Raw genomic sequence first — 25,107 nt, forward strand, 5'->3', positions numbered from 1 at the left:
CTCAAAATAACATAAGTAGAAAGCTTATTACGCATTTATAGTACAAAATGATAACATAATAAAACTACGCAAAACAAAAATATATTAATATAAAATTCGTATGTTTTAGTTACACGTTTTATTTATTTTTAACTAAAGATTACAGATAAAAAATCCTGCTTCGTATTTTTATTACAAAAAATGCCGATCTGCATATTGCCATTCACTTGACCATTTTTTTTTTGTGTTAAGTGATGTATAGACCAGTGCTTGTATTTTATATTTTATAACCCTTTGGAATGCTATAACATTTCCTAAATTCTTAATATGATTTTCGATTTTCGATTAAAAGTATTTGTTTTGACATATTTCAAAGTTTTATGAATGTTTCCCTCAATGCTGCTGGTGTAGGAACTTCATGATTTTTACTGTTCTGTTTAGGTTCATCTCATGTTGATGTTATCAGATGCTTTGTTTGCAGTTTCACTTCTGTGACAAAAGAAATGTTGTCAATGTTCCGATGGTCAACCTGCCATTTCCACTTTTCAACATTTCAGCCGCACCCGCATATGAGAAACTCTCTTCAAATTGCTTCGATATTCCAAGGTCTGTGTTTAATATCATGATTTCCTTGATAGAAGGTTGCTTGTTCTAACTCGAAAGAAATTAAAACAAGACTTCCTAATGGTAGATTTGAAGTAATCTTTTAAAGATATATGTGAACATCATGATTTAGTTGTTCGTTTTCTAGTGAGTGCCACCAAAATCACCCTGTAATATGAGACCATGTTGTTATTTCTTTCTATTTTCTATTGTGGATTTTTATTTTCGTATTAATATCGTCTTCCACTTTTAATAATCATCGCGAACATGCGTGAAATATTTGCCACTGGACATTAAGAAAACAACAGTTAATCATTTTCGTTGAAACCATTATCCATAAAAAAAATGAGATCTAGAGTTTAATAAGAGGTTTGATTACCCTTAATCCCACTACCTATTATTCAGGTATTACATAATATAATGTACAGTTTCAAGTTGTGGCTACCGAAAGTCTTATCTTCATAAAAATTATCAAACTTTTATTGACCACAGGGGAGTGGAGACATGATTTTTGAAGAGTGTAACGAGGCCAATTTATTTGTTAACGATTTTTTTGCTAAAAAATGATATATTTTCCAATCAAAAAGGGGAGCGTACGCCCTTTACTCCCCCCTCTGAATCCACCACTGGATCATCTTCTAGAAATGGCCCTTCCGGGATACTTGTGTTTATCAATGAATTTTGGTGTGGATCGTGTTGCTCAATTATAAACTATCTGTTTAGTGCTTTTCGTCTGATCTTCTTTTTTTTCTGTTCTTATTCTTATATTTAGTACAACTATCATCATTATTATTATTATTATTATCATTATTATATATACTATTATCATGTTTAGTTCATTTAAACTGTAAAATATATTTTGAAACAACCACCTTTGATATTATTTAGTATGACGAGAAATTTTCACTTCTGTACTCGTACTCTGAACAACAAATTTATTTATTTTGTAAAAAATGTTTACTTCCGTACTCCTAACAACAAAATCATTATATTTAAATTAACCTGTGTACCTTGTTTTATTTGACGCCATTTTGTCCCAGGTAAGAGTTGTCTTATTGACACTCGTACTACATCTTTTTTATAAATACCTGTAAGGTCTATGTTATATAGGCACCTACGTTTTAATATTGTATTTATATTGTGTCATAGATCAAACTTATTCGTTCAGTGTATGTTTACTTGTTTTTGTTTAAATGTCTTTTTGATCGAGTTAAGCCATTTCAATTGATATTTTATAGTGTGTCTTTGTTGTTATGTTACACTACTGTCTCAGGTTAGGGTGAAGGTTGGCGCCTGTTACAACGTTTAAACCCGCTGCATTTTTATGCACCTGTCCTAAGTCAAGAGCCTGTTGTCCAGTGGTTGTCGTTTGTTGGTGTGGTTCAGACGTGTTTCTCGTTTCTCGTTTTTTATATAGATTAGACCGTTGGTTTTCCTGTTTGAATTGTTTTACACTAGTCTTTTTGGGCCCTTTATAACTTGCTGTTCGATGTGAGCCAATGATCCGTGTTGAAGGCCGTACTTTGACCATAATTGTTTACTTTTTACGCATTGTGACTTGGATGGATAGTTGTCTCATTGGCACTCATACCACATTTTCTTATTTATATCAAGCTTGACACAATCATTAAATTCAAGTTGGAAAGGGAAATCTCTTAATTATGGTACATAAAGATGTCTGCCTCTGTATTGGGTGGGATTTTAAGCTGAAGCTAGATTATGCAGTAGATCGATGTCTTCAAATGTATTCAGAAAAATTGTAAAATCGGCACGGGACCATTTTCAGTATAGATATTTTGTATTCAATCATTCCATCACAGTACATGTACATGTATGTCATGCGATGTGATCGTTACATAGTTCCAATATTATGTTTTAAATTACATTAATGTCAGATTGAACAGTTGGTGCTGTTTGCGTTGTCTAACTTGTTTGATGTAAAAAAATCATTTTATGTTATGTTAAAGTGGTTTCCCTTACGATTTGAAAATTTCCCATTAAAAGATACGTTTTTCCTTCATAACTTAACCAAATTCAATGATGACTAGTGGTAGGGGAAAAAATCATATATAAAATTCATTATTGAAGTGACATTATTTTTCCATGACCCATGCTATTTCTGTATAATTCTTCTTTCTGAGGTGCAAAAAAAATATTTTAAGTTTACATTTGATGGTGTCCCTAGACTTTTGAATGGTAATATGGCGATTATTTCGTTATCAAACTTCAGTTTATGTATATATATATATATATATGATCCGTTCATCCTATTTTGACTCCTCAAAATTCAAGAGTCTATCCTAAATTGAGGTAAATTGTTGGGCTTTCCAAATACCGTTTCGATTCCTAACATCACTGAAGAGACATTATTTGTCGAAATCCGGATATGGTGTACAAAAACCTTTTCACCTTTTGTTTGCGGTATATCATCTTTTCCGCAAGTTTATTGTTTTCTGTTTAGTATTAAATTTAAAATGAAGATCCATATATACATCGGTGATCCGTTTATTTGGCAATCGCCAATGGCAGTCAGCAGGGTTTAAGAACATTTGTTGTTCGAACTGTTAGTCAAATGCGTTTTGTTAAAATATACTTTTTCACTTTTTTTTGGTCTTTTGGAAAATGTTGTTTGTGCTGTATTTAGACCCCTCTAACAATAAATTTGTTTTGCATGCACACGTATAAAAATTGCGGTTTTTATCCAACGCAATCATAGGTTTGAACGTTGTTTTCAATTTAGACTTGTTTATATTTTTTCGTTTGGGCTTGTATTATATTTGCCTTAGGGTTTATATGATCCGTTCATCCTATTTTGACTCCTCAAAATTCAAGAGTCTATCCTAAATTGAGGTAAATTGTTGGGCTTTCCAAATACCGTTTCGATTCCTAACATCACTGAAGAGACATTATTTGTCGAAATCCGGATATGGTGTACAAAAACCTTTGCAACTTTTGTTTGCGGTATATCATCTTTTCCGCAAGTTTATTGTTTTCTGTTTAGTATTAAATTTAAAATTAAGATCCATTTATTACGTCGGTGATCCGTTTATTTGGCAATCGCCAATGGCAGTCAGCAGGGTTTAAGAACATGTGTTGTTCGACCTGTTAGTCAAATGAGTTTTGTTAAAATATACTTTTTCACTTTTTTTGGTCTTTTGGAAAATGTTGTTTGTGCTGTATTTAGACCCCTCTAACAAGAAATTTGTTTTGCATGCACACGTATAAAAATTGCGGTTTTTATCCAGCGCAATCATAGGTTTGAACGTTGTTTTCAATTTAGACTTGTTTATATATATATATATTTATATATATATATATTGAAAGGAACTGAAACCGATATATATACGTCCCATATCGGGAAAGACGGAATATGTTTGATATAAGCATAGATATAATAGCCATGGATATTATGTATATGATAAAAGATAGCATCGAAAACTTAAAAAAAAAAAATAATAATATTAATCATAATTCAATTATTGTTTAAAATAAATTCATGATGACGAAAATGTTAAATTGAATTTAAGTACTAATTAAAAATTGTTGAAATTTTAAACTCCGGATAATTTAAATGTATATATAGAACTAAAACACATTTTGTATGTCTAGAAATCTGCTAATGAATTATAAAGAGATTATTTGCAGTACACACATGACAAAAGCCACAATGTAAATTTGAAATACCGTTAACGTTGGTCTATGTATTAATTCAAAATGCAGAGCATTTGTGTATTGCTATAAAGAGTTGTAGAGTTCTGGAAAAATGATATTTAAGTGTTTTTCTTTCTCTTAGTTAAAAACGTATTATGTATAAAACATATTTTATTTTATTTGAATGAATGTACAAGTATCGTTTATAGTGTTCTTACCTTAACCATATCAAGGTGTGAATTTAAATAACACCCATCCCTCTGTTTTATCATCTGTCAGCTATTCAATTAATGAAGGATGTAGACCTAGACCGACATTTATGCGATGATTCTGAATATCATCATAATATAAAAAAATTAATGTACAATGTATTAACAGGGGTATAACTACGTCAACTTCCGGGATGTTTATACATGTACATATATAGCCCCGTCTAGAGTGCATGGGAGATATCACAAAAATGTTGAATGTTGAAATCTTAGACAATATGCCAATTGTGAATCTAGAACATACAATTGTCCAACGATAAAAAAAACTAACTTATTTAAACAATAATCTCCGTTTGACAGTTAAATTATGATAATAAATTCACAAAAAGTTGGACACACTGTTTGACATATTATTTGATATGTGCAACAAGTTTTCTAATATTTTAAAAAATAATATTACTTTGCCTTTCAACATCAGTGTAATAATTTCTATCACACCATACTTTTTATGAATAAAGGTAGATGTGGAGTATAAGTTAATGAGATAGCAACCCAACCTCAAAAATAACCTAGACATCTAGAGAGCAAAATATAGTCTTCACCAAAAGACAGGCTCTAACAGGGCAACTTAAATATTCAACAATAGAAATGCCTTTATAAAAATTTCAAGACCTAAATCTCCCAGAGTCTATACGTTCAATGGGAATTAAAAAAAAATGTATGTGGTGTTTGCTTACATCCTTGTTCTTCAGTCTCTGTTGGATTGTTTTCTTATTGGCAATCATACCACATCTTCTTATTTTTCTTAAGGTCTGTCATAAACAAAAACATTCTCCAACTAACGAAACAAGTTGCTTTCTTTAAAAAAAAGAAATGCAATCGTAAACCCAAATGCTTGTTTGGCATTAGATATAAGATAATTATTTAAAAAAAAAAGATTTATTGTTTTATATCATTTTTGTTATATAAGAATTAGAAACTGACAGTGACTGTTTACTTAAAGTAAATACTGTTCAATGTGGGGTGAAATATTCTTGTTAAAGGAATATTGTTTTCTCTCCTCTCTCCCAAAAGACATCATGTTAAGTCATCCACTTGATGTTCCATTCTAAGATGCTGGTTTTTGTTTTTAAATTAGAGTTAGTTTTTAGGCTAAAGTTCAAATGCAAATGTGAAGAAATAATCAATTAATGATTATATGTGTTTAAGAAATGCAATACGTGAACCTGTAAAATAGCCGTTTTTATTGGAATTTGAGATATGTTCATGGTTATTTGAACAATGGCTTGATATTGATCATTATTAAGATCCTTACACCTGCTCTGCAAGGTTTTTTTATGCTTAGGGTAGCAAGCATTGGCAATTTTAAGTTCTGTGCTTTGTGTATGCTCTTAAAAGTTTTAGATGACAAACCTCTTTTGTTAAAAACAAACACTTTAAAAACCTTTAACTCGCTTTGAAGATATTTTCCGGATGTCCCTTTTTATTTTGATGTTTTCTTATATTTTAAATTGTGGATCATGAAAAAAGGCCTGCAAGTTTAATTGTAAATATATACAATTTGAATCGCACTGTATCCTCTTCACCTTGATGACCGAAACCAATTCATTAAAAGATATTTATAGCCTAGACAAAACAGCCTACACCTTGTACTTATGAACAAACAAACAAAATTGAAAACAACAAAAAAACTAACATGGTCAAACCTGAAATTACCACTGATCAGTATACCCATCACCTAAATATGAGTTTGTTTAAAGGTCACATTTATGAACTGTTGTAAGGTGTTCCTTTTTGTCGAGCCTTCGACTTTAGTCGAAAAAGCGAGACAAAGCGATTCTACATTCCGTCGGTGTCGTCGGCGGTGGCGTCCACAAATATTCACTCTGTGGTTAAAGTTTTTGAAATTTTAATAACTTTCTTAAACTATTCTGGATTTGTACCAAACTTGGACAGAAGCTTGTTTATGATCATAAGATAGTATCCAGAAGTAAATTTTGTAAGAATAAAATTCCATTTTTCCGTATTTTACTTATAAATGGACTTAGTTTTTTCTGCTGGGAAACAATACATTCACTCTGTGGTTAAAGTTTTTAAAATTCTAATAACTTTCTTAAACTATCCTGGATTTGTACCAAACTTGGACAGAAGCTTGTTTATGATCATAAGATAGTATCCAGAAGTAAATTTTGTAAAAATTAAATTCCATTTTTTCCGTATTTTACTTATAAATGGACTTAGTTTTCTGCTGGGATACAATACATTCACTCCGAGGTTAAAGTTTTTTCTAAATTTTAATAACTTTATTATACTATCCTGGATTTGTACCAAACTTGGACAGAAGCTTGTTTATGATTAAAAGCTAGTATCTAGAAGGACATTTTTTGTTAAAATTTTGTACCTGTTTATCTGTATTTTACTTATAAATGGACTTAGTTTTTCTTCCAGTTAACATTACATACAGTCTGAAGTTAAATTTTTTAGATTTATAAACTATCCTGGATTTTTACAAAACTTGGACAGAAGCTTCTTAAAATAAAAAAAAATAGTATTGAGAGGAATATTTTTAGTGATGTTTTTCCTCATTTTTGTTTAGCCTGCGATTTACAGCAAAAGTAGGCGAGACACTGGGTTCCGCGGAACTCTTAAGATTTTTTTTATCTGAACACGATTTTTTCATTAAATATTAAAGGGTGTCTTTTACATGGTAAAATTACACTACTGTCTTTTGGTATGTATGTAAATTCTTTTAAACCAGGTGTATTCATAAGCACATGTCCCAAGTCCGAATCATGTTGTTTAGTGGTTGTCTTTTTTTGGTGCAGTTCATATTTGCTTTTTGTTTCTGGTTTGAAGTTAAATTAGATCTGTTTGTTTTTTTCCTGTTTAAATTGTTTTATAACAGGGGCCGTCGGTAGGATGCTGTCCATTGTGAGCAAAGCTTTTGTGTTGAAGGCTGAATTATAACCTATAATTGCTAATTTTGACTACACTGTGTTTTGATGGAGAGTTGTCTTCCTACCACATTTAAAAAGATATTCCCTGACATTCGACAAATCCATTAGAATAATCGAGATATTGAAATTGAACTGAAGTTGCCTAGTAGGTTTCTTACATTTTTCTCTTGCTGGATAGTTTTATACTGGTCAATTGGGGGCACTGTGTAGCCTACTGATCAGTGAGATGGCTCAAAATCTTCTTACACTATTTTACATTTTCGTACTTAATATATTAAAAACCGAAAATTCATCATCTGATCGTCTTCATGAAATAATAATTATTTATTTTTATTTTGACGAACATTTTGAAGAGCATTAATTACTACAGGCCGAACATATAGTTAGATAATCTGTTCCCTGACCAAGATAACTATGAATAGAAATTAATTTTTCTTATCTCTGCCTGCATCTGTCATCACTCGGTGTCTATTAATTAATAGACATTTGATAAGGAAATAACGTTGCAATATTTAAACAAAGAAAATTGCAATTTTAAAGAAAATAAAAACTATTCAAGGACGTATATCAATTTAGATTATATACGTCCTTGGTCTATCCTAGACGTAAAATTTCAATAAAGTGCAAGAAAGTATGGCAAGCCGTTGTGGAATTTATTCCCTATTTATTAATATTAAAAAATCATTTATTAATATTAAATATTATTTTTTAATATTAATAAATATTTTTTAATATTAATAAATAGGTAATTTTTAATATTAATAAATGGGTTTTATTTATTAATATTAAATATTCAATTTTTAATATTAAATATTCGATTTATTAATATTAAAAAATAATTTGTAATATTAAAAAATAGATCCTATTTATTAATATTAAAAAATCATTTTTTAATATTAATAAATCATTTTTTAATATTAAAAATTCATTTTCTAATATTAATAAATGGTCTTATTTTTTAATATTAAAAAATGAATATTTAATGTTAAATATTCAGCTTGATTTTTTAATATTAAAAAATCATTTTCTAATATTAATAAATACGCCACCTATATATAAGAGTTGTTTGAGCGCTTTTATATACGATGATCAAACGTTACTGCAAGCATGTAGCTGAACTAGATCAGTGGAAAATATGAATAACAAAAATATCTACGAAACACCGGCTTTTATCCTGCTATCAACTAATTGTTGCATAAATAACAAGTTCAAAAATAAAGTTTTGTTTATTTTAACTTGTACAAATAAAGCCTCTTGTACTCCACCTCCATATTGAGCAAACGGTAATGAGAATATTTCTGTTTCTGCCGTGACAGTTCAATTTCGATCAACTTCGCGGTCAGCGGTTAAAACTATGTAGATTTCTTTTAAAAATGTAAAAATTCAGACTTGGATTTAAAAACTAACCATTTTAGCGTCAGTTATAAATTGTAGGATATAAACAATAAATGTACATTGTCGGAAATACTAAATGTATGTGTACTCGCTACTAAGAAAGAAGAGAAAACCTGGAAAAGAGTTGCTTTTCGTTCTGTTTCTAAATCTTGAACAAAATAAGTTTGATTTTAACAGGTAAATGTAATTACAGGTGACCAGATTATCAAAGCTTTACCTGTTATATTCATGATATTGTTAATATTTGACATACGTTTAATTTCTATAACAACTACCCCCAATAAATGGCAAGCTGACATAACAGGAAAAAAGTAATAAAAGTTATTTTTATGACTATTCAAAACAATAAATTAATTCATACACGAAAACGAAATTTTGAAAGATTTATATTCTTACGGTTGCTGTTTTTTTTTTTTTTCCTTTTTCTCTAATCTTTTATTCTAATAATCACTTTTTACATTGACTTGCATATTTTAACACACGACAAAAATCACAATCCAGTGATAAGAAAACTGTTTTTTTTTTTTATTAAATTTAAGAAAGGACTTATCTTTTTAGACAATCAGTTGGGTTTTTTTATTACTGAAATCTATAAAACATTTTTTTATAATATTTTATGAATTTACAAGTTAAAAACATTACTAAACATAAACATATTAACAAAAAGCTGCCCATTTAATAGAAAAACATGGTAATAAAAAAAAGGTCCCAGAAAATAAGCCTTCTACAATAATTATTGTATATTACCTCTATGTGGTTAGGTGACGTCCCATAATTAATTTAGAGCTCTTCAAACTAGACGAAGAACATTAAGAAAAGAAAGTTCAGTGAAAATGGACTTCACACTAAACTCCAAAACATATGAATAAACTAAAGTTAAAAAGCATACAAGACTAACAAAGGCCAGAGGCTCCTGACTTGGGACAGGAGCAAAAATGCGGCGGGGTTAAACATATATTGTGAGATCTCAACCTAGCCAATATAGAATAAAGAATACGATATATGCAAAATATACAAGTGTTCTAAGTCTAGACCACACAAGCGGCGACCAAAGACACCGGTCATCGTTAATTGATGTAAAAAAGGGAGAAATAGAAACCATTTCATCCAAAAGGTATAAAATAAGAGAGTTTATCATAAATACATTTTTCAAGGCTATACATTTCACGGCATGATGATACACTTTTATTACAGTTACTTATCGGGGTTATCTAGACGGCAACAGGTATATTTTCATTTTCATCAAACAGCCCAACGAAACATATTCCCAAAAGACAGCTGTACAGTCCTTTTTTACTGCACCTTTTTTATTGCACCATGTGCACTTTTTGTTCCTCATAGCAATTTAAGATTCGTATAAAGTAAGGACATTTCTGAAGAGGGTTTGTTTTTGTCCAAAATAAAATTTGATAAAGCAAAGCATATTGACATTTCTGAAATAGAGATTTAAAAAAATATTATTTCCTTACAAAAAAATGATTATAAGGTCCTTTGTGGTCCTATGTGCTACATTGACCTTTTTTTGTGCTCAAAGGATGTCCTTTGTTGTGTTTAAGAGACAACAAAAAACATGCTGTCATAGTGAATTGGAATGTAGAAAAATAAGTCTCAGAAAAAATAACTGTGTAAGATATTTTTTAATAAATTTGGTTTATAATTTTTAAATGTATAAATGATTTGGTCCATAATAGAGGTCATGCATAACTCTACCTCTACCTCTATAACATGGCCCATGTGGTGAATCACTTACTTTGGCCAGCAGGTGATAGTTCATGTGGTCTTTGTGACAAACCAGACACCTCCTACCATATGCTTCAAAACTTTTACAGGTCTAGTGCTATGGGTAATTTTAGAGACCATGCCTACCTCTACTTCTGGTAACCGTGGGCCGCATGGAAAATATCTTAGTTTGGCCAGTGGGGAATAGGAAAGTTGGCATATTTGCCATACGAGGATACCCAAACTCCCATTCTTTGCTGACACACACGTATGGGTCTAAGCTTTAATTGCTTTGAGACATGCCAACCTCTACCTCTATTCCCATGGCCCACGTAGAAAATCTCTTAGTTTGGTCAGCAGGCAATATAAAAGTTGGACTATGTAACATTCCGGGTCCCCATTAACCTTTGCTGACAAACTCGTACAAATGTAGGGTTTTAAATGCTATATTCCATTTTAGAGACCATTACCATTTTCTAGTACCATGGCCCCAATGGAGAATCTCTTAGTTTTCCCAGCGGGCAATAGTAGAGATAAAACAAGAATATGTCCATAGTACACGGATGCCCAACTCGCACTATCATTTCAATGTTCAGTGGACCGTGAAATTGGGGTAAAATCTCTAATTTGGCATTAAAATTATAGATCATATCATAGGGAACATGTGTACTGAGTTTCAAGTTGATTGGACTTCACCTTTATCAAAAACTACCTTGACCAAAAACTTTAACCTGAAGCGGGACGGACGAACGGACGGACAAACGGACGGACAAACGGACGAACGGACCAGAAAACATAATGCCCCTCTACTATCGTAGGTGGGGCATAAAAATAAATTGAGGATGGAAATGGGGGAAAATGTCAGAGACAACAGCCCGACCATAGAGCAGAAAACAGCCGAAGGCCACCAATGGGTCTTCAACACAGCGAGAAAATCCCCCTTCAGCTATGAGCCATACCAGAATACCCCAATCCCCTTCTCTTTCCTTACACACTCCTAAGGGTATAAGTGCTATGGAACATTTTAGAGGCCATACCTACCTTTATTTCAATAAATACCTGCTATAACTATAGGACATTCAACAAGTACCTGCTATGACTATAAGACATTCAACAAGTACCTGCTATAGCAATAGGATATCCAACAAGTACCTGCTATAACTATAGGCCATTCAACAAGTACCTGCCACGACTATATGATATTCAAAAAGTACCCGCTATAACTTTAGGACATCCAATAAGTACCTGCTATAACTATAGGACATTCAACAAGTACCTGCTATGACTATAAGACATTCAACAAGTACCTGCTATATATATAGGATATTCAACACGTAACTCCTAAATATATAGGCTATTCAACAACTACCTACTATACCAATATGATTTTCAACAAGTACTTGTTATAAATATAGGACATTCAACAAGTACCTGTTATAACTATAGAACAATCAACAAGTTCATACTATAAAAAAGCATATTCAACACGTAACTGATATATGTCTAGGACATTCAACAAGAGCCTACTATACCGATAGGATATTCAAAAAGTACCTGCTATAGATATAGGAAATTCGTCGAGTACCTGCTATAACTATAAGGCATTCAACAAGTACCTGCTATATGTATAGGACATTCAAAAAGTTCCTACTATAACAATAAGAAATTCAACACGTACCTGCTATATCTATATGAAATTCAACAAGTACCTGCTATAGCTATAGTATAATCAACAGGTACCTGCTATATGTAAAGAACATTCATCAACTACCTAGTAATAATATTGGACATTCATCAACTACCTAGTAATAATATTGGACATTCATCAATTACCGGCTTGAACTATGATATTCAACAAGTTCCTACTATAACAAAAGGAAATTCAACACGTACCTGCTATATCTATATGAAATTCAACAAGTATGTGCTATATCTATAGGACATTCAACAAGTACTTGCTATATTTATAGGACATTCAACTAAAACCTACTTTACCAATAGGATATTCAACAAGTACCTGCTATTAATACAGGACATTCAACAAATACCTGATATAACTATAGGGCATTCAACAAGTACCTACTATATCTGTAGGACATTCAATAAGAACCTTCTATACCAATAGGATATTCAACGAGTACCTGATATAGCAATAGGACATGAAACAAATACCTGTTTTAACTATAGGACATTCAATAAGTACCTGCCAATGACTATATGATATTCACCAAGTACCTGCTGTAACTGTAGGACATTCAACAAGTAACTGCTTTAACTATAGGACATTCAACAAGTTCCTGCTATAACTATAGGACATTCAACAAGTACCTGCTATAACTAAAGGACATTCAACAAGTACCTGCTATGACTATAAGACAAGACATTAAACAAGTACCTGCTATATCTATAGGATATTCAACACGTGACTCCTAAATCTATAGGCCATTCAACAAGAACCTTCTATATCAATAGGATTTTCAACAAGTACTTGCTATAAATATAGGACATTCAACAAGTACCTTTTATAACTAAATGACATTCAACAAGTTCATACTATAAAAGAGCAAATTCAACATGTAACTGCTATATGTTTAGGACATTCAACAAGAGCCTACTATACCGATATTCAAAAAGTACCTGCTATAGATATAGGAAATTCAACAAGTACCTGCTACAGCTATAGTATAATCAACAGGTACCTGCTATACGTTAAGAACATTCATCAACTACCTAGTAATAATATTGGACATTCATCAACTACCTAGTAATTATATTGACAGTTAAATTTTAAATATTTAAAACGCTCGGCGAGCCTCGCGTTTTAAATTTGAAAATTTAACTGTCTCGAGTGGATAAATATCGTATCACACTCGATGCAGTGGTAGAATCTATATGTATCACACACTATAATCAGCATCCACTTCACAATGTTTTTTTTCTGGGTATGAATTAAGTTTTATGATAAACTTGATGAAATTTGGATACTACGGAATCATATTTGGGACAAACTAGAATTAAAATTGGCATTGAACTTTTGTTTCAAATTCGAAATTTTGACAAATCAAATCTTATTGAAACATCGAATTTTCAACTTTTCAAATCTCGAAATTTTGACTTTAATTTGAAATTTTAGCTATTAGAAATTTTGAAATTTCGACTTTTAGAAAGTTGAAAGTATTGACTTTTTGAAAAGTCGAAATTTCAGCTTTATAAAGTCAAAATTTAGACTTTAAACTCAAAATTTCAAGTTTTAGAATCTGGAAATTTCAACTTCTCAGTATTTATATGTTTATATGTTCTAAAACTAGAAAACTGAGGAGCTCATGAGTCGTCCTGAATATGCATGGCATATTTTGCCACTTGATTTACCATTGTTTCAACAAGGCAAAGTCGTTGACCTGCTTTTGGGATACCGAACAGGACTTTTAACCCAATCATAAAACATAGGATGCAAAATGTCCTTAGATGTGACGACCCTATGACAGAGCCGTGGATACTAAAACATGGAATATGGGAAAATAACATTTTTTTTTCTGTCAACATGCATGCTCCTTCCGAATTAAACTCTTCAATCTTAAATGTTAATCCATATCATTATTAAAGAGAACAAAACTATTTCTGAATATAAATTGACAAAATGTTTGGATGACGCTTTATTTATTTATTTGCGTCCATGTCATCTCCTTCTAAAATTGTAATAGCTGTGTTTGAATACTTATATTAAAGTTGTAATACTTTTTAAAAAAGTCGATATTTCAAGATTTCAAAAGTCAAAATTTCAGATTACAGTCAAAATTTCGAGATTTGAAAAGTCAAGAATTTGAGTTAAAGTCGAAATTTTTAGATTTGACATGTCAAAAGTTCGACTTCGAAACAAATGTGCCCATTTTATTTTTTACTATGTCCCTATATTTTTCTTATTGTTGATGGACGAACAGTATAATTGCTTACACCCAATTCATTTGAACTTTGATGGAATAGTTGTCTTATTGGCAATCATATATTACCACATAACACCTCCTTATTCTTTATATTGCTATAAAGAAGTATCGTGTCACTGTACTTCTTTTAACCTAAACACGTTTCAAATTTTTGATAGAAGAAACAAGGTAACTGTATGCATGGGACTAATAGTTTGTATGTTTGCTTAGTCCAGACTCCGGGTTACGGAAATCGTATTACAGATATTTGAAATGTAAAAAATGGAAGGGTTGAAATTCCGTGTCCTATTTGACTAACAAAAAAATACCTACAAATCGCTTATGTTGGCCCAAGTAAATAAATCGATCGAGAATTTAGTCAGTGGTAAACATGAATGTGACACTTTGTTTTGATTTTTTCATGAACTTAAATATTGATATGAATAGATCTTTTCAAAGCTCTGATAGGGGCAATGCAGAATATCATAGTTTAACCACGTGGCTATCACCAGAAGAGTAAAAAAATTACATTCAGAGTGGTACACTGAATAAATTCCACAACGGCTTGCCATACGAAAGAGTTGCTTAGTCTATATGTTTGCCAAATATTGGTCAATGCTAATTTGTTTTGTTCCTAATACGCTTCCGTAGGATTGAGTCCATTCATTCACATGGATCAAATTATAATTTGAAATTATTTTGGCAAATTTAATGCACGATTTTAAAAGAAAATTTAATTCAAAATTCAATATTTAATGGTTTATAATCATTAAATAGTTCGAACTTTTCTTAATTACTTGTCTGGGTCGATATAAGATGGTCCGAGTTGACTTAACATAGTCGGTCCAAAATTTCTCCGGATCGACTTGTCCAATAATCATCTTCAAAGCGTTTGACAGATAAATGATTGGTTTGCCTTATATTAAACGCTACGGTAACATTGATGTTGATTTTTTAATATTAAAAAATCAGCGTATTATTTAATATTAAAAATTCATTTATTAATATTAAAATATCAGACTGAATATTTAATATTAAAAAATGATTTTTTAATATTAATAAATGATTTTTTAATATTAAATATTCATTTATTAATATTAAAAAATGACAGTATTTTTTAATATTAAAAAATCGATTTATTAATATTAAAAAATGATTTTGTAATATTAAAAAATCATTTTTTAATATTAATAAATGATTTATTAATATTAATAAATAGGGAATAAATTCCACAACGGCTTGCCATAAGAAAGACTTCATTTTAATTTCAGTATTGTCCTTTAGTTAGTCCCACAAGGACGTTGAGGTATGAAAATTATGAAATAGCCTGCTTCGTACATTATGTACATTTTCCCTAGACTCGGAATCTCAAGTGAAATGCTAGTAATACTTCTTTTATAGATTTTAGTTTTAACCGTGAAATCTCGTTTCGAATATAAATCGCATTGTTTATGTGAAATCTTATCTCATATCTAAACACAGCTGGTTTCAACGTTTGACTCTAATTAGAATAACTACGCGTATATGTAAGGTAAATATTAGCAGCTTGTAATTGCGTGCAAGGAAGTATTCAAATGCTTATTTAAGTAGCTTGCGTCATAATAAATTTCACATCATATGTAACATATCTCTATAGCAACTTTAAGATGCTAATGATTCAACAGGTCAAATAATAAGCTATTGCGCATGTATATGAAAGGTGGTCATAGAAAGAAACAGATGTATTCCGAATAACATCCGGTGTTCCGAAAGACTACGGACATCGTCCAATATATACTGCGTAAATGAGGGGTTTACGCAAACAAATAAGATATGACATACGACAACTACTTACGAGGTTATATTTTGTATGAAAATGGTCATATTGCTACATATATATTGGAAAAAAAGTCACATTATATATATTTTGTATGAAAATGGTTACATGTATATGAATACGGTCTCTAAAAACCCCACAAAGGAACGCCTTTGTGCACAAAGCAGTACAATCATGTAGCACAAAGGACCACAAAGGAGTTTAATAAGAGCACATAGGACATAAAATTGTTTTCATACTGGAGTATATAGTCATTTCATACGAAAACAAATATTTGAAGGAGATGTGAATTAGACCGCTCAACGTTTTACTATAATTTGAGTCAAAGCTAGAAATTCTACTATAAGGCTAAACCATATGTTAATTTGATTTTTTGTCTATATATAGCTGTGTTTTTACCAATAACAAATCAAATCAAATCATCTAATTGGTGTAAAATCCAAATATTTGGTTGTTACCAAGACAAACATGACAATATTTACAAACATATAATATTTAGATTTAAGCAACATTCATATTATATAAGTATCTCATATATTTAGATATTTTGGAGTAGGTGATACTTTTTAAATTTGAAAGTAAAAGTACACACAATATTATTAATGCTATTGTAATAAAATATAACATAACAAATATATATGAAAAACAGAAAAACAATTCTGTATATTCTTAGTTTGTTTCCAATAGGGTTATTTTGGTCATTAAAAAGACTGTTTTTCCAGAAATCTGTATGTCTTTCAGCTAATTTGTTCCCTACAGAATTAACCAGGCACTTTTTTGAAAAAGTATTATGATTTTCCCATACATGATTGAACATGAACTTATTTTTACAGGTTAGTCTATATATGAAAACCTGTGTTCTTTTCGTCAATATGAATTGCTTTTTAAACTTGCTTGAGAAAGACGGAAAACGATCCCTCATACACTGGTGAAGATGGAGCTCTATAGTTTATTGAAAAATTAAGCTTCACACGTAATTTCGTATATGTTTTCGAAATGTATGAGTTTCATATGAAATTGTATTGTGTCTTTTTTAAAAAATTTTTTGGGGGGAGGGGGGGGGGGGGCATTCTCTTTCAGTTGATATGGGTTTATGTTGATATGGGTTTATGTTAAGAATAAACATCATTATCTAAAGGTAATATAGATACAGCAAAAAATGACACGAAGAATGCAAATATTTAAAAAAAAAAAGGGAATTATACTAACTTGTATTTCACACTAATAAAAAAGAAGACAAAATGTGAGACTGCCTTTTTAATATTCTTCTATATTTCTAAGCATTGTAGCCTTAAAATTGTAAAAACCTATCAAATCGACTTTCTAAAATTCACAGGTATAGTTTTTTTTTCACCCAAATCTTCTTTAAAGTGTCTCTAAATTGAAAAATGCATTTTTAAGATTTGAAAGAACCCACCGCGATTTTAACTAGTTGCGATTTAAATCTTTTTGAACGATATTAGAACATAAGTCAGGCCATTGGTTTTCTTTTTTGAATTATTTCTCATTTTGTCATGCCGGGGCATTTTATAACATAACTTTTTATAACATGTATAACTGGTTTTACTCATTGTTGAATGACGTACAGTGTCCTATAGTTGTTGACATCCTCGTCTTTTGTTTTTTTCAATTGATGGAAAGGTTTTCATCATACCACATCTTCTTATTAATAAGCCAATATATCCATTTTTTTAGAATTAAGAGGACGCATTTCAAATGTAGGACAGAAAGCCCCGGACACGAACAAGGTACCAGAAAAAAGTAAGGTTTGAGATAGTTTTGTCTCTGATTTACAATGTGAAAAACTTATTTCAAAGTTATATTTTTATTTTCTTGAACATTATATGTAAAAAAAAAACTTTGTAAATACGGTTTTTTACAGAAAAAAAGTTTCATTATTATCAAGAAGAAAAAAGAAAATGTTCTTGAAAGAAAGATTTGAAATCATGAATAATGAAAATTTAACTATGAACTTTTTTGGACATAGTAAGTCGTGAATTCTTTCTACTACTGCCTTATTAAATTTTCTTTCCCTTTAAAATCCAGTGTCTTACTGATAGCAAGGATTTAAAACTTTAAAACTGTATATACAAATCCTTGCTGATAGTTAACATGTTAAACGATTCCTACTGATTAATCAATAAACACATATAGACCATCGCGATATCTACCGAGAGTTGTCTTATCTTGCGAACTGGACACCCGATGAGTCGATTTTTTGCGTAAACCCCTGAGGGTTTACGCAGTATATATTGGACGATGTCCGTAGTCTTTCGGAACACCGGATGTTATTCGGAATACATCTGTTCTTTCTATGACCACCTTTCATATACATGCGCAATAGCTTATTAATTGACCTATTGAATAAGCATTAGCATCTTAAAGTTGCTATAGTGATATGATACATATGATGCGAAATTTGTTATGACGCAAGCTACTGTAATAAGCATTTGAATACTTCCTTGCACGCAATTACAAGCTGCTAATATTTACCTACATGTATGCGTACTTATTTTAATTAGAGTCGAACGTTGAAACCAGCTGTGTTTAGATATGAGATAAAATTTCATGTAAACAATGCGATTTATATTCGGAACGAGAATCGTTAAAACTAAAATCTATAAAAGAAGTATTACTAGCATTTCATTTAAGATTTTGAGTCTAGGGAAGATGTACTTGATGTACAAAGCAGGCTAATTCATTTTTTTATACTGAAATTAAAAAGGAAGTCTTTCTTGCACTTTATTAAAATTTTACGTCAAGAATAGACCAAGGACGTATATAATCTATAATACGTCCTTGAATGGATGTAAAAAAACGAGGATTTTTCGAAAAAAATATCGTTTATTAAAAATAACGTTTAAATTAATTATGAAAGTACATTGCAAATTGAAATACAGTTATTTTCTTTGTTTAAATATTGCAACATTATTTCCTTTTTAAAAAACAAGGAGGTCATATAACCTCCTTGATTAAAATAACAAATCAGATTGTTATAGGTATATCTGGATCCTTTTTCGTTATTAGAATGTGAATAAATAGATATTGAATATGAAAAAAAAAACTAAAACTGAAATCTAAATCTAAAATATATTTAAAAAAAAATACATTTGACCATGCAGATGAAAGAAATAATACTTCAAGCAATGAAATAACGAATTAAATGTGCCGCTTTAATTACGATCGATAACCTTAAAATTCATCATGCATGCAATTTCAGCAGACTTAACAGGGTCAGCGATAAGATATCAAATGTCTATTTATGGACACCGAGTGATGACAGATGCAGGCAGAGTTAAGAAAAAATAATTTCTATTTATTGTTATCTTGGCCGTCAACAGATTATCTAACCTGTAGTAATTAAGGCTCTTCAAAATGTTCGTCAAAATAAAAAAAATAAATATTATTTCTTGAAAACGATCAGATGATGAATTTTCGGTTTTAATATATATTAAATACGAAAATGTAAAATAGTGCAAGGAGATTTTGAAAAACGACAGGATAATTGATACTTAGGTTTTATATATATGCATGTAAAATAGTTTTTAGGAAATTTTGAAGTTTGTTTTATTTATGTTATATTTTTATAATTTTGACCACAAGTAGCAGAGCTTTGTGTGACCTTTGTGATAATGTACCGATGTAAACGCGTTATCTAATTAATTAAAAGCTCCTGGTCAACTGTTCTCATAACTGTAAACTAAATTTTCTCTGATGTCTTATATAGCAGCTACGGTGTATGGGTTGTAAGTGTTTCTTTGTGATGTTAAAGTTGCGTTGCAAAAACAAATCGGTTGTTGTATGTATGTATGTTCTGGTAAATGCCTCCGTTATCCGAAGAACCCATCGAAAGCTGCGAGGGTACAGTGGCATCCATGTACACTCCCTATCGGAATTAATGGAGATGTGTCACTAACGTATATTTATACGACAATTATTTTTACAAGGACGATCAATCCCCACCCAACACAAAGGGAGTGCTAGGACACCGGGAAGTCTGTTATTAAGGCGGAGGAAGCCGAAGTACTCGGAGAGAACCACCGGGCCACTCGGCAGAAACAGACAAACCAGGGAGATATCAGAAGATTGATCTCCAGGTAAAAGTAGGGGACAACTTTGACCAACCGAGGCCCCCAAAGTACCCATTCTAGTTTAAACTCCGGTCTGGGTACCAGAGATGTGTGTGAGAGGGTGAAAATTACCCTTCTGATGTACTGATATTTTTAGCACCCCGAGTGAGAATCGAACTCGGGACCTTCAGCACTGTAGCCATCGGTCTTAACCACTAGACCACGAACTCACATTAATTGTATACAATTGTTGTACTAATTAATTAGATTACAAGACAGTAAGTGAGTATAAAATTATTTATAATTGATACTGAGAGAATCTTAATTATATCATGGAAGTAATATTCAATATTACTTCCATGATTATATAGAGCGACGCCTGTTGTTACCATATGTTGACATAATGGCTACAAATTTTAGTAATAAAGTAACTAACACCACACATAACTGTTTTGTCCAGGTTTTTATTATAAAAAGTGGTAAATTTAGAAAATGTTAGTATTGTCGTCTATGGCAGAATAAATAGTACCGTTTCCCCTATAAGGTCCACCGATTTTGACCGCCTGACAACTTTACGGTAATATCAGAGTGATTATAAACAAGGACTCTGTGAGACACAATGTGGTACAATTAAGCAAAATGTTGCAGGTTACATTTTTTCTTTCAATACAAGCCATCTCAGTGATCAGTAGGCTATACAGTGCCCCCAAATGACTAGTATAAAACTATCCAGCACGAGAGAAAAAGGATAGGTCAATATAAGAAACCTACAAGGCAACTTCAGTTCCATTTCAATATTTAGATTATTCTTATGGATTTGTCAAATGTCAGAGGGAATATCTGTTTTAAATGTGGTAGGAATACCAATGAGACAACTCTCCATCAATACACAGTGTAGTCAAAGTAAGCAATAATAGGTTATAATACAGCCTTTAACACAAAGGCGTGGCTCACATTGAACTGCATCCATCTCGTTCCAAACGTTCAAAATCGTTAAAACTAAAATCTATAAAAGAAGTATTACTATAGCATTTCATTTAAGATTTTGAGTCTAGGGAAGATGTACTTGATGTACAAAGCAGGCTAATTCTTTTTTTTTTAACTGCATCCTACTAGGGGCCCTAAGACACTGTTATAAAACAATTCAAACAGGAAAAATCAAATCTACTTTAACTTCAAACCAGAAACAAAAAGCAAATATGAACTGCACCAAAAAAAACCACTAAACAACATGCTTCTGACTTGGGACATGTGCTTATGAATACACCTGTTTTAAAAGAATTTACATACATACCATAAGACAGTAGTGTAACTTTACCATGTAAAAGACACCCTTTAAAAGTTAATGAAAAAACTTGTTCAAATAAAAAAAGGAACACCTTACAACAGTTCATAAATGTGGCCTTTAAACAAACTAATGTTTAGAAATGGGTATTCAGTGATAATTTCAGATTTGATTATGTTAGTTGTTTTGTTGTTTTCAATTTAGTTTGTTTATATATAAGTACAAGGTGTAAGCTGTTTTGTCTAGGCTGTAAATAGCTTTCTTAATGAATTGGTTTTGGTCATCAAGGTGAAGAGAATACAGTGCAATTCAAATTATATATATTTACAATTAAACTTGCAGGCCTTTTTTCATGACCCACAATTTAAAATATAAGAAAACATCAAAATAAAAAGGGACATTCAAAAAATATCTTCAAATCGAGTTATTTAAGGTTTTAAAAAGTTTTTGTTTTTTAAAAAAGAGGTTTGTCATCTAAATGTTTTAAGAGAATAAAGCACACAACTTAAAATTGCCAATGCTTACTACCCTAAGCATCACAAAAACCTTGCAGAGCCGGTGTAAGGATCTTAATAATGAAAAATATCAAGCCATTGTTCAAATAACCATGAACATATCTCAAATTCCAATAAAAACAGCTATTAAGTTTCACGTATTGCATTTCTTTTTTTAAGCACAAATGATCATTAATTGATTAAATTTCTTACATTTGTATTTGAACATAAGCCTAGAAACTAACTCTTATCTTAAAAAAACAATTATCTAATATTTAATGCCAAACAAGCATTTGGGTTTACGATTGCATTTCTTTTTTTAAAGAAAGCAACTTGTTTTTCACGTTTGTGATAATATGCTGTATGCATTCTGTACCTAAAATTAAAACAACTGGATAGATTATACTACTGGCGGATTGGTCCCTAATTATGTTACCAGTTCAGTAGTCAGCACTTGAAATGAAGCATCATTGAGGCGATCATTATCTGTAAATTTTCTGTCAATAAGATATTAAACTCTGTCATACCACTTAAGTTTCTGACCCCAAGGCATAGATGTCTGAGCCAGATTTGACACAAATTTGGGATTTTTTTTCATCATCCATGTCATTTTTTTACTCATTCAATTCGAGTTTTACTGATGACTCTCTTGTAGACGAGACTCGCGTTTAACGTAGTTAACTATCAACAAGCCTTGTACCTCTGATGAGTTTTTTTAAGTATCGAAATTTATAATAATAAAGCAGAAATGCTTCTCTTTCTGTAACACTAAAGCATTATAAGTAATTCTAAACATACTCCGATCAACGCTTTCACACACGTCTAGATGTTAGTTATCGACCCTCTTCTCGGCATTCATATAAAACTATAAAAAGAAGCAATCAATTCTTAAATCAATTCAGTCGACCAAACAGTCTTCCTGTATAGTGTGTAAAGGTATATTTTTGGTGGTATATAGAAAATTAAGGATAAGGTATGGATTTTTTGTGTGTATGGCCTATGAAAATTTAAACAATTGATTAATTAAAAAAATTAAAGATAAAGTTTTTTATTCAATAATAAACAGCAACAAAGCAATATAAGTAAATAGAAATTACAATTATGATAAGTTATCATTCTAGCAATACAGTCCGGGTCCAATTTTGAAAACTTTGAATTGTAAATAAATTTGAATTTTTGAAAAGTCTATATGTAAACTCCTAGGTTTTACGAAATCTGACTGAAATAGTGCAATATACTTATCCAGACTTTTTTTCTCACAACATGTAATAAAGCAAGTTGATGAATAGGGCTATAATAATTCTCAAATCAGCCTTTGACATGTAATAATTCTCAAATCAGCCTTTGACATGATGGTCAGTTTAAAGCTTTTAAATGTTTTTATACAAAATTAATACATTTATTTTTTATATATCAATTTGTTCATTATAAAAAGCTGCCTAAGCAATTACTTCTCCTTTCCACACTTTGTTTTTAACAGACCGGTACTGATTCTAATATACACTATTTTTTTAATTCTATATATCACAGATTAATAATGCGTAGGTTGATTGTCTTTGCAGTATATGGCGATGTTATTCTCGTATGGTATTTATAATTCCAAAATTTCTGAAAAAGAAATTAGTTAATTAGAAATAAGGGAAATTCAACAACCTCAGTAGTTGATCACAAGTAAGGATCGGTCAACAATCTTAGTAATGAATCATAAGTAAGGATAATTTAACAACCTTAATAGTTAATCATAAATTAAAAATTATAATTCAACAACCTTTATAGTAGTAAATCATAAAGAATGATAATTCAACAATCTTAGTTGTTAATCATAAGATGATGATGATGGAAGTGTTTAACGACCTTGACTGGCTATACAGTCCTCGCACGGTCGGCTCGGTGCCCGAAGGCGTTTGATGAGCGTTTAAATATTTTCATAATTCTTTTTGGTATGTTGACTATTTTGGTGTTGTTTACTGCCTTCGAGACGGCTGCTTTCAGTGCCAGGTTGGTCAGCTTGTCAGCCCGCTAACCACGATGATGAAGTACTGGTCGATGGGTCTCGGACATAGTAATAACAACGACAGGAAGCATTATCAGGACCAAAGTCGTAAGTAGACAGTGAAATGGCGGTCCATTATCTAACACCTAGGATACAGACCCTCGGACGTCAGTCGGCATACATTCTCCCCCATAATGGGTGTTACGGAGTATATGCTTACGCGGGTATTTACGCAAAAAAACAAGTTTATGAACGTACTGTACAGCGTTGGATTGGTTTCTGTCATCGAGAGTAGTAAGTCGTTGATCCATCTATCAGTAAACCAACATCGTAGATAGCGGGTAAAGAGGAGCTGACCCAGCACGTCCTTTCAGCTGTAATGACTGAGACGTGACTGAATGAATCATAAGATGGGATAATTCAATAACCTTAGTAATTATTCATAAAAAATGATAATTCAACAACCTTAGTAGTTAATTATCGGAAAAAAAATTCACAACCTAAGTAGTTATCTATAAGAAAGTACCGGTATAATTCAATAACATTAGTAGTTAATCATAAGAAGGAAATACATCAATCTTAGTAGATAATCATAAGAAATGATAATTCGACCTCCTTGGTAGTTAATCATAAGATGGGAAACCTTAATAACCTTAGTATTTAATCATAAGAAAGGATACTTCAAGCAACTCATCTTATCGTTTTTACTGTCCATGGAAATATTGACATCAAACTATTTTGCATTTTTACGTCACATTTAGTTTATAGACGATAGTAAATGAATTTATTATTAAACGACTATTTTAGCAGAAAAAAACCGTTATAAAAAGAATTATGGTATTGTTCTAGCAGTCTTAGATATTTAGATACCATAATAGTCATCTAATCTGTATTTTTACCGATTTTGTTCTATTCCTGATTGTGACGTTTTGACTGAGAATGTTTTTGCATGGCGGATGATGCATACATAGTAGGAAACGCTTACCTTAATGGCGCACATGGTCTTTGTCCTTTTG

At 31.2% G+C, this 25,107-nt stretch overlaps 1 protein-coding gene across 5 annotated transcripts in view; it reads right to left on the reverse strand.

Annotated features, from left to right (window-relative positions):
• The window catches only part of LOC127698939 (galectin-4-like), a 55,510-nt gene that overhangs the window by 10,342 nt on the left and 20,061 nt on the right, over positions 1–25,107 (reverse strand). Inside the window, exon 14 of one of the 5 annotated variants that reach the window (XM_052202705.1) lies at positions 23,118–23,706. The exons of the other annotated variants lie outside the window; for them this stretch is intronic. The gene's annotated coding sequence lies outside the window, so the exon portion shown is untranslated. Of the gene's footprint in view, positions 1–23,117; positions 23,707–25,107 lie in introns of those variants that run through there. 5 annotated transcript variants of the gene reach the window in all.

This window comes from Mytilus californianus, unplaced genomic scaffold (assembly GCF_021869535.1).
Source record: "Mytilus californianus isolate M0D057914Y unplaced genomic scaffold, xbMytCali1.0.p SCAF_4, whole genome shotgun sequence".
Lineage (NCBI taxonomy): Eukaryota > Metazoa > Mollusca > Bivalvia > Mytilida > Mytilidae > Mytilus > Mytilus californianus.